Below are 16010 nucleotides of genomic sequence, written 5' to 3'. Positions count from 1 at the left end.
TAATTTTATGCTGTATAAAACTAAACTATTTTGATCAACTCATGCCGCTAGGAGCGCTAGTGTGCATGTTGCCAACTTCGGCACCGAGCTGCACGTATTAACTCGTAGAGTTTACATAGTATTTGTAGGCCTAGCACATGATGGCCGCGGGAGTATGTCGCCGCGAGATAGATGACACGTCTTTGTCTAATTGTATTAATGACATAAGGACAGGTAGTCTATCTCGCGGCGACATACTCCCGCGGCCATCATGTGCTAGGCCTGCAGATGGCTACATTTTCCACTTCCATGTATTAAAGTAATATACCTTTATTTACACTTATATCCCTTTTTTTCTAGCATATACTTCTGTCTCAAAACTTGCAGCAATAACTTGCATGTCTAAACTCAGCTTTACAAAATTAATTATTTTAATTTATACGACTGTTTACAGAACATATCCCGTCTGAACTCATCATAGATTTAGAATTATTAAACTAGATTGTGTAGTTAGGTCAAAAAGTGTGTCCACATGAGAGGTCATTGTTTGGGCTGGTGTCCCTCTCGCACTTACTGACAATGTCAACATTATTCAGTGAACGTCGTTTTTAATTATACAAATCTTTGATTTATTGGCATCAAAATAATTACATTGTAATTATTTTCCAATTCTTTGAAATATATCGAAACCCTAGTTTGAATATAACACTAAAATAATATAAGAAGTTATAAAGTCAGGTAATATATATATATATAAATACTACTATTATGGCTCATTAACACTGGCCACACGTGCGAGAGGGACACCAGCCCAAACAATGCCCTCTCATGTGGACCGTTTTCGATAGTTCAGAATAGCGAAAACGGTCACCTTTTTGTCTCAGTAGTAAGGTTCAATTTAGTATGGCAAAAAATGTGATTCCGCTGTCCCCTGTCTTTGGAACTCACTGACAATGACATTTGGGCCGCTAAACATGGTACAATAGGGACTGAGCTCACACTTTTTTGCCATACTAAATTTAACTTTATCACCGGTGCAGAAAGGCGTTCTTGTCAGACTAGTAAAAGTTTTTGGCTTAACAACTCAATCTAGCTTAATATATATAAATCTATGGCATAGAACAACATGTCGGGTCCCTATATATAGGTCTAAGGTTTTATTTGAAAATTGAAATGGTCATACAATGCCAAAAATTGTAAGTATTTGCAAAATTACTTTCTATTATAGTAAAACATATATTTTTTAAGGATTATAATATATATACGTATGTTTTTTCATAGCCAAATCTGGTCTGCTTTGGCAAACATTGCCATCATTGCGGTAAATGGATGGAGCGAAGAGCTTTGAGGAAAGATTGTAAGTATTCACTTCTGATAATTGTGTTTTGGCAAACATTGCCATCATTGCGGTAAATGGATGGAGCGAAGAGCTTTGAGGAAAGATTGTAAGTATTCACTTCTGATAATTGTGTTAAAGGTTTTTTATCTATCTACTCACACCAGTATTCCCAAAAGTTATTGGCAAATCACTAAGTAGAAAGAGTGCAGACGAAGTTCTGTAGGCACATTTACAAACGACTGTACGGATATTACCCATATATGTATCCATCTCTATTCGTAACAGGAATGGTTGGTCTTCAAACTCTAGAAACCAGACGGAAACTGCTGCATATTATGCATTACCGCCAACTGTTTCACCATAGAGTAGATGACGCATCCGTGCTTGAGAGAATGGGGCTGCAAGTGCCAAGAGCGAATGTGGTGGTTGGCATGCCGGGCGCGGTGCCGGCGCGGCGGCGGCGGCGCCTGTTCGCGGCGGCCGGCGCACCGCTCGAGCCCGAGCTGCTCTTAACCGCATCATGTTGGAGACAGACGATATTGACATATTTGCTGATAGTGTTGGTGTGTTTTACAGAAAACTCTTAAGGTTCATAGACTCTACACCCCTTAGGTGATTAATGTAATAACCATAGTTTAACTTTTAAGTGTGTTTGCTTTTATTTATGTCAATTTAGCATGTACATAATTATATTACCACATAAGTGCTTTGGTGAAATACTGTTAACTTTTGTGTATTTTTAATATATAAATAAATAAAAAAACGTGAAAAAAGTCCCAGAATCGGGCCCCTTTTGCTATACTCTGACCGCCCCTGTCTATACTACTGTAATATTTGACGTTATCACGTTAAACTACCGTCCGTAAACCGACTTTACAGACAACCAATTTTTAACATATTACAGTACAATTATTGCGAAAAAAACGGTTTTTAAACACGTGTCTCAAATATGGCAGGCGGGTGGTCCAATCAAATTGGGTCATATTTCAAGTTGTTTTGAAGTTGAAGGTGTTGAACCTTTACTGAATGCCGTCCTTGTTTAGTAACGAATAGTTCGTGCAAGTATGAGGAAGCTAGATATAGTTTAAGACGGTTTTATCTATATATTTAGGTATATCGTCGCACGGGGTCCGGGAGCCGGTCCCTGCCACTTAACAGCTTGTTTTCCCAGAGTCCGGCTCCCGGCGCCTACCACTTAACGGAATGTTTTATAAAATGACCGCGCCACTTCTCCCCTATGCAACTTGTAGCTCTGCCACCTGAGGGGTTATCAGGAATCATCCTGTATATGACTTTTAGTTAAATTCGCAAAAAAAAAATTTTTCATCGTTTTACAAATAACATTGGGAAGTGGTAAAGGCTGTCACACGTGTTCAGTAATGAGTAATTATTTTTATTTTTTGACGTGATAACGTCTAATAACTCGTTACTACGGGCCAAAGACCTTTACAGGGGACAGCTCAATCACATTTTTTGCCATACGAAATTAAACCTTATTACTGAAACAGAAAGTCGATCGTATCAGACTAGCGAAAACGGTCCACATGAGAGGGCATTGTTTGGGCTGGTGTCCCTCTCGCACGTGCTGCCAGTGTTAATGAGGTTCCCATATTAGTAGTATTTTTATCTGTATATATACCTGACTTTATAACTTTTTATTTTATTTTAATGTTATATTCAAACTAGGTTTTCGATATATTTCAAAAAATTTGAAAATAATTATAATGTGATTATTTTGATGCCAGTAAATTAAAGATTTGTATAATTAAAAAATACTTTCAATTGGGTGTTAGTAGAAACTTTGAAAATTGACTGGTATCCCCAATTTATGACAGTGATGACGTCACTGAATAATGTTGACATTGTCAGCAAGTGCGAGAGGGACACCAGCCCAAACAATTACCTCTCATGTGGACACACTTTTTGACCTAACTAAACAATCTAGTTTAATAATTCTAAATCTATGCTACGGGCAGCATGCACGAAAAAGATGACGTCATTGTCCCGTTTCCCAATATAGCTTAAGCGCCATCTATTGGCGCGCGTTGGAACTAAGCGGCTGATCGATGCGCTCGGTATGGTTGTAGCGTGTGGCCTGAGTAAAGCACCACAGCTGCGACAGATGGCGCGCCCGTGTTTATTATTTTTGAGTGTTTGTAATTTAAAAACATGAAAGATTGCATTAAAATAAGCATCTTTTATAGAATGAAGTTGTTTGAAAAACCTACTTATTTAGGAGTTAGAGCAGTACGAAGTTGCGAATTTTCCCATAGTATTTACTAAGGCGCCAGAGACTTAATAAATTTACGATGATTTTTTTTACCAATATAACCTATGTTAATATTGATAAATCATATAGAACACGTTTAAATAAGGATGTTTTGTTATATAAACTTTTTCTTCTCCATTAATATTTACTGAGATATTAGGGTTCTAAGATTAGTAAATGGCACTAGCACTTTAATAAAATTAACGCGTGTCTCGCAAACGGTCTAGGTATGGAGATTAGAGGGAGGAGCGATATCTTTAACTATCAAATGTGCACATATAAAAGAGGAGATAGGTGGCGCGGCAATCGCTGGTACATAAGGATTTGACAATCTCTTAGCCTTCTCGGTAGTAACCCCGCCTACGGAGCAAGAGGTCCCGGGTTCAAATCCTGATGAGGGTTTTTTATATGTTTTTCTACAGATATTTTTTCCTTATTTTATTATTATCCATAAATCTTGTTACAACATTAAAATTAAATTTATGCGAAAATAAAGGAAATTTCATTCGAAAGACTTACAACATTACCTAAGATGGGACAAACAATGTAAATAGACATATCATAAATAAAACAGTAACTAAACACAATTAAAATACACAAAAAGATAATTCAAATAAAAAAATAATAACAAAAAGACCGCTTGTCAGGATCGAACCTGGTAGTGGGGACGTTTATCGACAAAAAGAGGCCAAACCTTTTTTTCTTGACCAAAGCATGAAACTTGGCACAGTTGTTCCTTATATCAAAATAAGCCGATTAAGATCGGGAGCCTTCGGGAGCCTCCCCCTGGGGCTCGGGAGGGGGTCAAAGTACCGCTTCACCCGGCTTGCTTTGAAAAATTCTAACATACCCCGTTTAGTTCATAGGTCATGTTTGGTATCGTTTTCGAGTAAATCAATAACGTAGAATTCATTTTTGGTACTAAAATTATAATTTAATGGTAAATAAAATAAAAAAAATGAAAAGTTTGAAATTTTCATCTATCATTTACAAATTCAAGTCATCATAAATGTCAAAACTGTTTGCTTTTTCTACAAATAAAAAATATGATATGAAAGCCTATTTAATATAGATTATGAATAATATAACTTTTACCCACCTTTACTAACGTTAAGTTTTGTAAAAAAAACCTTTAAGCCGCGCGGCGTCGGGACGCCGCGAGCGTAATTTTAAAATGCCTTTATTTTAAAAAAACTCTATTAGAACCCGTTTAGCTATTAGGTCATGTTTAGTATCGCTTCGAGTAAATAAATAACGTAGAATTTAGTTTTGGTACTAAAATGACCATTTAATGTTAAATGAAATTAAAAAAAAAAAAAATTCTGTGAGTTGCAAATTCAAGTCACCATAAATGTCAAACGGTTTGCTTTTTCTATAAATATAAAAATATGATATTAAAGCCTATTCACAAAGGATAGTACGCGTTCACCTACGCGAGCTTAGACTGTGTGCGGGGAACGCGCCTCTTTCATATATTTGATCGCCAGTGTCGGAGGTGTGTTAATGCATAAAATTGTAGTGAATCCTGTAAGAAATTTATATAATAGTATTTTATACAATCGTGATATAATACAAAACTTTTCAGTCGAGTACCATGTGTAGTACGGTACGAGCGTGAAAAGCTTAATTATATCACTATTGTATACAATACTTTTTTTACGAGTCATCATCTTCATCATCAATGGACGGAAATATCACCATTCATGCAAGTTAAAATTAATGTCAATAGAGTCGTTCACCGTTGTATCAACATCGAATTACCTAGCAACCAATTGTTTGTAATAACCGTCTGTGATTGGCCGATAACGCGACAGATAAAAAAAATGTGTTTCAGATGCAGGAAAATTTGCCAGATATCGCAAATTAGTATAGAAATTGTATGAAGTTCTATTTTTGAAATTATTATAGTTAACTAAAGTCAATTATAATGAGCTTATTATAATTGAGTCGGAACTGCCATAGAGTATCCAACACTGAAAAGTTAGCACTTATAGTTTAGTCTGTGGTGTCCTATACATTCCCTTCACAGAGACATAGCTGGGTACATATGGAACTGCATAAAGAAGGCTCTACCCTCTTTATGCAGTTGCATCGGTGTTTGCAACCTGATTTACATTTACATCTTGTAACTTCTAAGCATATACTGGCCACTTCAGTGTTGCCTGACTGGGATGGAAGGAAGAAGGAGACGAATACCACACTACCCATTCGTCTCCTTTTTCCTTCCATCCCCAAGAAGACGGACTTGGCAAATTTTGGTGTGGCACCAACGCCTGACTCCAAACAAGAACGCCCTGAGTCCCATTTCTCAAAACTGAAAGTTACAAGTTACAAGCGGAAGTCTCTTTGCAACTTGTCATATTAGACATTGACAACCAGTTGAAAATTGTAACTTGTAGCTTCGAGAAATGGGCCCCTGGTACACTGTGCGCAGTATATGCTGATGCAAGGCAGCCTCTGAAGGAGGTATGTTCTCCAATTGTCGATCTTTTCTGGTACCTAAAGAGGTAGGTACTTCGACCACTCATTCACCGTTACGCAACGACTTGGTCTGAAACAATATGTGCATTATCATTTTAGAGTCTACAACTATCAAATTACAACTTTTGGTGGATCACGTAACCTTCAGTATTACCCACTTACGTTACGTATCATACAAAATTATTACAAACTTTAGTAGAATCTGATTTGCCTCTGATATTGCACCATCTTGTAATAGTTTGACACCTTGGGTGGCCTGGCTAAGCTTCAAAGCCAAAAGAAAACGTTTCTAGATTAGACATAGTATGGGATAGGTACGATAAACGCAGCTTGAAACGATCAACAAGGGAGAAACCTGGCCACCCAAGGCTTCAAACTATTACGAGATGGAGTAATATCATAGATAGGCTAATCAGATTCTACTAAAGTTTGTAATTATTTTGTATGATAGGTAAGTGTGTAATAGTGAAGGTGATCCACCAAAATGTTGTAATTTGATAGTTGCAGAATCTGTTTAAATAAAATGACAATGCACATATTGTTTCAGATCAAGGGTCCTTATCCTTACGCAGCAGTGTATGAGTGCCGGAAGAACCTCTTTACTAGAAAAGATCGACACTTGGAGAACATACTTCCTTCCGAGGCTGCCTTACTTCATCATATACTGCCATTTGTCTAAGACTGGGGCTAAAGACATGCCAACCACACCCTTGCTGCCGACGCATTAGGACACCACGGACTCCACTGCCAGTCTAGTGCTGGCCGAATTTTGTGACACGCTGCACTTAACGATTTAATCCGCAAGGCTCTTCGCACAGCGAACATACCGACAACCCTCGAACCTGTCGGCTTGTCAGCAGCAGACGGAAAGCGGCCTGCTGGTTGCTCGCTTTTGCCTTGGTTTCTGGGACGACCCTTGGCGTGGGGCGTGACCTGTGTGGATACCTTGGCTCCGTCCAACGTCTAACGTTCGGCCCAGAAACCAGGGACTACTGCTGCAAAACGCCCAGTTTAAACGCGCAAATATGCATTTTTAAAAAACAACTACATATTTGCGGCAATTGCATTTGAAACATTTGGACCATGGTCATCAGACACCAAGCAGTTCGTGAAGGAAGTTTCCACCAAACTTGTCTGGGTGTTTGGTGACATACGCATAGGCTTTTACATCATATTTTTTATTTAAAGAAAAAGCAAACAGTTGACATTTTTGTTGACTTGAATTTGCAAATCATAGATAAATATTTTTATTTATTTATTTACCATTAAATTATAATTGTAGTACCAAAAATAAATTCTTTGTTATTAATTTACTCGAAAACTATATCAAACATGACCTAATAGCTAAACCGGGTTTAATAGAGTTTTTAAAATAGAGGTATTTTAAAATTACGCTCGCGGCGTCCCGACGCCGCGCGTCTTAAAGTAATTTTTTTGTGGAACTTAACGTTTGTGAAGGTGGATAAAAGTTATATTTTTTATAATCTATATTAAATAGGCTTTCATATCATATTTTTTATTTATAGAAAAAGCAAACAGTTTGTCATTTATGATGACTTGAATTTGTAAATCATGGATGAAAATTTCAATTTTTTTTATTTTTTTTAATTTTACTTACCATTAAATTATAATTTTAGTACCAAAAATGAATTCTACGTTATTGATTTACTCTAAAACGATATCAAACATGACCTAATAGCTAAACAGGGTCTAATAGAGTTTCTAAAATAAAGGCATTTTAAAATTACACTCGCGGCGTCCCGACGCCGCGCGTCTTAAAGTAATTTTTTTGTGGAACTTAACGTTAGTAAAGGTGGATAAAAGTTATATTTTTTATAATCTATACTAAATAGGCTATCATGTCATATTTTTTATTTATAGAAAAAGCAAACAGTTTGTCATTTATGATGACCTGAATTTGTAAATCATGGATGAAAATTTCAAATTTTTTATTTTTTTTAATTTTATTTACCATTAAATTATAATTTTAGTACTAAAAACGAATTCTACGTTATTGATTTACTCGAAAACGATACCAAACATGACCTATTAACTAAACGGGGTAAGTTAGAATTTTTCAAACCAAGCCGGGTGAAGCGGTACTTTGACCCCCCTCCCGGGCCCCAGGGGAGGCTCCCGAAGGCTCCCGATCTTAATCGGCTTATTTTGATATAAGGAACAACTGTGCCAAGTTTCATGCTTTGGTCAAAAAATTTAAGGTTGTGCAATAAACTCCCCAGCTATGGTTACACCTGCATACGAAGCAAGCGCACTACCACGGGACTACGTCTTGACATGTACAACTTGACGAAATCAGCCTACAGAAACGAACGTCTAATGTCATGTCATGTTCCTGTCCATTGAGTGACACATGCGCTCCTAGCGGAGAGATTTGTAACTTCAGTTTAACACTGACAGCCGGTCATATTTGCGACTGTTCTACTTCGACAGTTAGGCTTCCTTTAAATTCTACATTCCATAGGTCTAGGATACAAAATGACGACTTTTAAGCTAGGAACACACTACGCGGACGTCCGTCGTAAATCGACCGCGGACGGGAATCTGGACAATGGAAATACACATAACCGTGCAAACTATCGGCCGACGGACGCGGACGTGGCCTTGAGCGCACGGACGTCCGATCGAAATCTGGCTCTCTGGATGTTTTGTTCCGTGCACACTGATAGGTCGCGGTCGCGGTCGTTTTACGACGGACGTCCGCGTAGTATGTTCCTAGCTTTATATAGGTATAGGTTAGGTTCGTTAGGTATCTTCAAACGGCCGAAGGCTCCTATTCTGTGCAGTTTCTGTAATAAGCGGGGCTCCGTCGATATCGCTTTCTGTCTCTGGCGCTTTAGTAATGCTACGGGAAAATTTTGCAACTTTGCACCACTCTAACTCCTAAATTAGTAGGTTTTAAAAAAAACTTTAATTTATAAAAGATGCTTATTTTAATGCATTCTTTCTAATAAGAACAAAACACTATGCTAGAAAGAGTGCAGAGGAAGTTCTGTAGGCACATTTACAAACGACTGTACGGATATTACCCATATATGTATCCATCTCTATTCGTAACAGGAATGGTTGGTCTTCAAACTCTAGAAACCAGACGGAAACTGCTGCATATTATGCATTACCGCCAACTGTTTCACCATAGAGTACTTAGATGACGCATCCGTGCTTGAGAGAATGGGGCTGCAAGTGCCAAGAGCGAATGTGGTGGTTGGCATGCCGGGCGCGGTGCCGGCGCGGCGGCGGCGGCGCCTGTTCGCGGCGGCCGGCGCACCGCTCGAGCCCGAGCTGCTCTTAACCGCATCATGTTGGAGACAGACGATATTGACATATTTGCTGATAGTGTTGGTGTGTTTTACAGAAAACTCTAAGGTTCATAGACTCTACACTCCTTAGGTGATTAATGTAATAACCAGTTTAACTTTTAAGTGTGTTTGCTTTTATTTATGTCAATTTAACATGTACATAATTATATTACCACATAAGTGCTTTGGTGAAATACTGTTAACTTTTGTGTATTTTTAATAAATAAATAAAACAAACGTGAAAAAAGTCCCAGAATCGGGCCCCTTTTGCTATACTCTGACCGCCCCTGTCTATACTACTGTAATGTTTGACGTTATCACGTTAAACTACCGTCCGTAAACCGACTTTACAGACAACCAATTTTTTTATAATAACTCGATAGCCGTAAGAGTTAAGACGCTAGTTTCTTAGAGAAATTAATTTTTGGTCTAAAGAACTATCCCTTAAAATTAACGGAATTCAATAAAAACAGGGTGTAGAAATCTGGTAACAAAAAAGGAAGGTTTCATTCAAACCACCTTGGACATTTTGGGAAACCTAGTGGATCTTGCTCAGCATCATGGACTCTTATCAGCCTACCAATTTTTATCAAAATCGGAGACGTGATTCAAATGTACAAACTATTGTGTGTGTGTGGATTGAGTGAGCACCTTCCGAAAATAAAAAAAAATATGCTGATCATTTAGTAAGAGTTCTAAAACAATTGTAAAACGAATCTCTGAATTTGTAAAAAGATAAATCAAAAGATACAGCCATTAACATGTGCTCACTCAGTTCTCACAAACTACCAACGAAAACAGTGAATATATTCATTTAACATATAATATTTATATACTAACATTTAGTAAAAAATAGGCCAACCTACCTCTATAAATATTAGATCACCTAGTGACGTATTAAATTTTTTACAAAGAGTTTCTTATGCTCACTCAATCCACACACTTTTGAAAAGCCGAATTTTGATGAAAAACATAAGATTTAGACCGTGTGTGTGTGGATTGAGTGAGCACCTTCCGAAAATAAAAAAAAATATGCTGATCATTTAGTAAGAGTTCTAAAACAATTGTAAAACGAATCTCTGAATTTGTAAAAAGATAAATCAAAAGATACAGCCATTAACATGTGCTCACTCAGTTCTCACAAACTACCAACGAAAACAGTGAATATATTCATTTAACATATAATATTTATATACTAACATTTAGTAAAAAATAGGCCAACCTACCTCTATAAATATTAGATCACCTAGTGACGTATTAAATTTTTTACAAATAGTTTCTTATGCTCACTCAATCCACACACTTTTGAAAAGCCGAATTTTGATGAAAAACATAAGATTTAGACCGCTATTATATGTGTATAGTTTAGTAAAAGTGAAATGGGAATTTGTAAAATACAAAACGAACCACTAACGTGTCAGGTTTTTTTATAATAAATTTTTGTAAGTGCTCACTCAGTCCACACGTTTTGAGAAAGTTAAAAATGTAAATATCTTACGATTTGTAGCACCTAAGACACTCGAAAGTATTTCAACATTTAGTAAAAATTTTTACTAAATATCCACCATCTAATATTTTATATTCGTTGTCTGGTTTTAAAGATATTCAGACATAACTTTTCTCATACAAATGTATCAAGTAGGGTGACCACACTATGTCGGCTCCTGATTTTCCCCACCTTCCCATTGTCATATTGAGATTGGGGAGTTTCGTTCGTTCAATTCTGATAATATTAAACTAATACCATATTAATTCTCCATCTGCAAACTGTTTTTAGGTTATGTTCTTGGCCTAGTGATGATGTGTATTGTGTAATTTTTATCGACGTCAGGATATAATAACCATATCGACATGCAAGCATTAAAAAGGACATGAATAATAATTGGTAAGAAACAAAGAATATAATACTTCACTAGTAAGAAACCAGAACCTGGTAATCTAATCGCGCTAACAGATGAGCGTACCGGATTTGTAAGTGGGAGCGAGAAATAGTTATTCTTTTCTCGCTCCCACTTACAAATCCGGTAAACTATGATCAAAATTGAACGAAACTCCCCAATCTCAATATGACAATGGGAAGGTGGGGAAAATCAGGAGCCGACATAGTGTGGTCACCCTACTTGATACATTTGTATGAGAAAAGTTATGTCTGAATATCTTTAAAACCAGACAACGAATATAAAATATTAGATGGTGGATATTTAGTAAAAATTTTTACTAAATGTTGAAGTACTTTCGAGTGTCTTAGGTGCTACAAATCGTAAGATATTTACATTTTTAACTTTCTCAAAACGTGTGGACTGAGTGAGCACTTACAAAAATTTATTATAAAAAAACCTGACACGTTAGTGGTTCGTTTTGTATTTTACAAATTCCCATTTCACTTTTACTAAACTATACACATATAATAGCGGTCTAAATCTTATGTTTTTCATCAAAATTCGGCTTTTCAAAAGTGTGTGGATTGAGTGAGCATAAGAAACTATTTGTAAAAAATTTAATACGTCACTAGGTGATCTAATATTTATAGAGGTAGGTTGGCCTATTTTTTACTAAATGTTAGTATATAAATATTATATGTTAAATGAATATATTCACTGTTTTCGTTGGTAGTTTGTGAGAACTGAGTGAGCACATGTTAATGGCTGTATCTTTTGATTTATCTTTTTACAAATTCAGAGATTCGTTTTACAATTGTTTTAGAACTTTTACTAAATGATCAGCATATTTTTTTTTATTTTCGGAAGGTGCTCACTCAATCCACACACACACTTTAGACCGCTATTATATGTGTATAGTTTAGTAAAAGTGAAATGGGAATTTGTAAAATACAAAACGAACCACTAACGTGTCAGGTTTTTTTATAATAAATTTTTGTAAGTGCTCACTCAGTCCACACGTTTTGAGAAAGTTAAAAATGTAAATATCTTACGATTTGTAGCACCTAAGACACTCGAAAGTATTTCAACATTTAGTAAAAATTTTTACTAAATATCCACCATCTAATATTTTATATTCGTTGTCTGGTTTTAAAGATATTCAGACATAACTTTTCTCATACAAATGTATCAAGTAGGGTGACCACACTATGTCGGCTCCTGATTTTCCCCACCTTCCCATTGTCATATTGAGATTGGGGAGTTTCGTTCGTTCAATTCTGATAATATTAAACTAATACCATATTAATTCTCCATCTGCAAACTGTTTTTAGGTTATGTTCTTGGCCTAGTGATGATGTGTATTGTGTAATTTTTATCGACGTCAGGATATAATAACCATATCGACATGCAAGCATTAAAAAGGACATGAATAATAATTGGTAAGAAACAAAGAATATAATACTTCACTAGTAAGAAACCAGAACCTGGTAATCTAATCGCGCTAACAGATGAGCGTACCGGATTTGTAAGTGGGAGCGAGAAATAGTTATTCTTTTCTCGCTCCCACTTACAAATCCGGTAAACTATTATCAAAATTGAACGAAACTCCCCAATCTCAATATGACAATGGGAAGGTGGGGAAAATCAGGAGCCGACATAGTGTGGTCACCCTACTTGATACATTTGTATGAGAAAAGTTATGTCTGAATATCTTTAAAACCAGACAACGAATATAAAATATTAGATGGTGGATATTTAGTAAAAATTTTTACTAAATGTTGAAGTACTTTCGAGTGTCTTAGGTGCTACAAATCGTAAGATATTTACATTTTTAACTTTCTCAAAACGTGTGGACTGAGTGAGCACTTACAAAAATTTATTATAAAAAATTGGTTGTCTGTAAAGTCGGTTTACGGACGGTAGTTTAACGTGATAACGTCAAACATTACAGTAGTATAGACAGGGGCGGTCAGAGTATAGCAAAAGGGGCCCGATTCTGGGACTTTTTTCACGTTTTTTTATTTATTTATTTATTTATTAAAAATACACAAAAGTTAACAGTATTTCACCAAAGCACTTATGTGGTAATATAATTATGTACATGTTAAATTGAGATAAATAAAAGCAAACACACTTAAAAGTTAAACTATGGTTATTACATTAATCACCTAAGGAGGGTAGAGTCTATGAACCTTAACAGTTTTCTGTAAAACACACCAACACTATCAGCAAATATGTCAATATCGTCTGTCTCCAACATGATGCGGTTAAGAGCAGCTCGGGCTCGAGTGGTGCGCCGGCCGCCGTGAACAGGCGCCGCCGCCGCCGCGCCGGCACCGCGCCCGGCATGCCAACCACCACATTCGCTCTTGGCACTTGCAGCCCCATTCTCTCAAGCACGGATGCGTCATCTACTCTATGGTGAAACAGTTGGCGGTAATGCATAATATGCAGCAGTTTCCGTCTGGTTTCTAGAGTTTGAAGACCAACCATTCCTGTTACGAATAGAGATGGATACATATATGGGTAATATCCGTACAGTCGTTTGTAAATGTGCCTACAGAACTTCCTCTGCACTCTTTCTAGCATAGTGTTTTGTTCTTATTAGAAAGAATGCATTAAAATAAGCATCTTTTATAAATTAAAGTTTTTTTAAAACCTACTAATTTAGGAGTTAGAGTGGTGCAAAGTTGCAAAATTTTCCCGTAGCATTACTAAGCCGCCAGAGACAGAAAGCGATATCGACGGAGCCCCGCTTATTACAGAAACTGCACAGAATAGGAGCCTTCGGCCGTTTGAAGATACCTAACGAACCTAACTTATACCTATATAAAAGTCGTCATTTTGTATCCTAGACCGTTTGCGAGACACGCGTTAATTTTATTAAAGTGCTAGTGCCATTTACTAATCTTAGAACCCTAATATTCGCAGCTGTGGTGCTTTACTCAGGCCACACGCTACAACCATACCGACTTTTGTGTCAAAATGACAGTCAGCAATGTCAGATTCCACAGAGGTCATTAATTTTGGAATCAGCACCCCTAAAACCTATTTTACGACACCCATGATGACTTTTGTGTCAAAGTGACAGTCAGCAATGTCAGATTCCACATTGTTCATTAATTTTGGAATCAGCACCCTCTAAAACCTATTTTACGACACCCGTAACGACTTTTGTGTCAAAGTGACAGTCAGCAATGTCAGATTCCAAATTGGTTATTAATTTTGGAATCAGCACCCCTTAAAACCTATTTTACGACACCCATGACGACTTTTGTGTCAAAGTGACAGTCAGCAATGTCAGATTCCACATTGTTCATTAATTTTGGAATCAGCACTCCCTAAAACCTATTTTACGACACCCATGACGACTTTTGTGTCAAAGTGACAGTCAGCAATGTCAGATTCCACATTGGTCATTAATTTTGTAATCAGCACCCCCTAAAACCTATTTTACGACACCCATGACGACTTTTGTGTCAAAGTGACAGTCAGCAATGTCAGATTCCACATTGTTCATTAATTTTGGAATCAGCACTCCCTAAAACCTATTTTACGACACCCATGACGACTTTTGTGTCAAAGTGACGGTCAGCAATGTCAGATTCCAAATTGGTCATTAATTTTGGAATCAGCACCCCCTAAAACCTATTTTACGACACCCATGACGACTTTTGTGTCAAAGTGACAGTCAGCAATGTCAGATTCCACATTGTTCATTAATTTTGGAATCAGCACTCCCTAAAACCTATTTTACGACACCCATGACGACTTTTGTGTCAAAGTGACAGTCAGCAATGTCAGATTCCACATTGGTCATTAATTTTGTAATCAGCACCCCCTAAAACCTATTTTACGACACCCATGACGACTTTTGTGTCAAAGTGACAGTCAGCAATGTCAGATTCCACATTGTTCATTAATTTTGGAATCAGCACTCCCTAAAACCTATTTTACAACACCCATGACGACTTTTGTGTCAAAGTGACAGTCAGCAATGTCAGATTCCAAATTGGTCATTAATTTTGGAATCAGCACCCCTAAAACCTATTTTACGACACCCATGACGACTTTTGTGTCAAAGTGACAGTCAGCAATGTGAGATTCCACATTGTTCATTAATTTTGGAATCAGCACTCCCTAAAACCTATTTTGCGACACCCATGACGACTTTTGTGTCAAAGTGACAGTCAGCAATGTCAGATTCCACATTGGTCATTCATTTTGGAATCAGCACCCCCTAAAACCTATTTTACGACACCCATGACGACTTTTGTGTCAAAGTGACAGTCAGCAATGTCAGATTCCAAATTGGTCATTAATTTTGGAATCAGCACCCCCTAAAACCTATTTTACGACACCCATGATGACTTTTGTGTCAAAGTGACAGTCAGCAATCTGAGGTACTACATATTTGTAATCTGAAAGTAATCAAGTCAATAATTTCAGTTATTTTGAATCGACTATGATTCCGAATTATTGGTAATAGTAATTATTGTATAGATGATTAGTGATTCCTTTATATGTAATGGTAATTTACCGTTTCACTTGATTACATTACAAGTAATCTGACACCCAGTAGTGGATTACAAAGTAAAATCAAGTAATCGTGTAATCCGGAATCGATTACGATTTGCCCATCTCTGCGGCGCTGCTGCAAGTTTTGAGACAGAAGTATATGCTAGAAAGAGATGCAGATATTTGCCACTCACTCTTACCTATAGTTGCGTCTCAAAACTTGCAGC

Source organism: Leguminivora glycinivorella, chromosome 16 (assembly GCF_023078275.1).
Source record: "Leguminivora glycinivorella isolate SPB_JAAS2020 chromosome 16, LegGlyc_1.1, whole genome shotgun sequence".
In the NCBI taxonomy this organism is placed as follows: domain Eukaryota; kingdom Metazoa; phylum Arthropoda; class Insecta; order Lepidoptera; family Tortricidae; genus Leguminivora; species Leguminivora glycinivorella.
The sequence above is the reverse complement of the archived record's forward strand: the minus strand, read 5'-3'. Positions refer to the sequence as shown.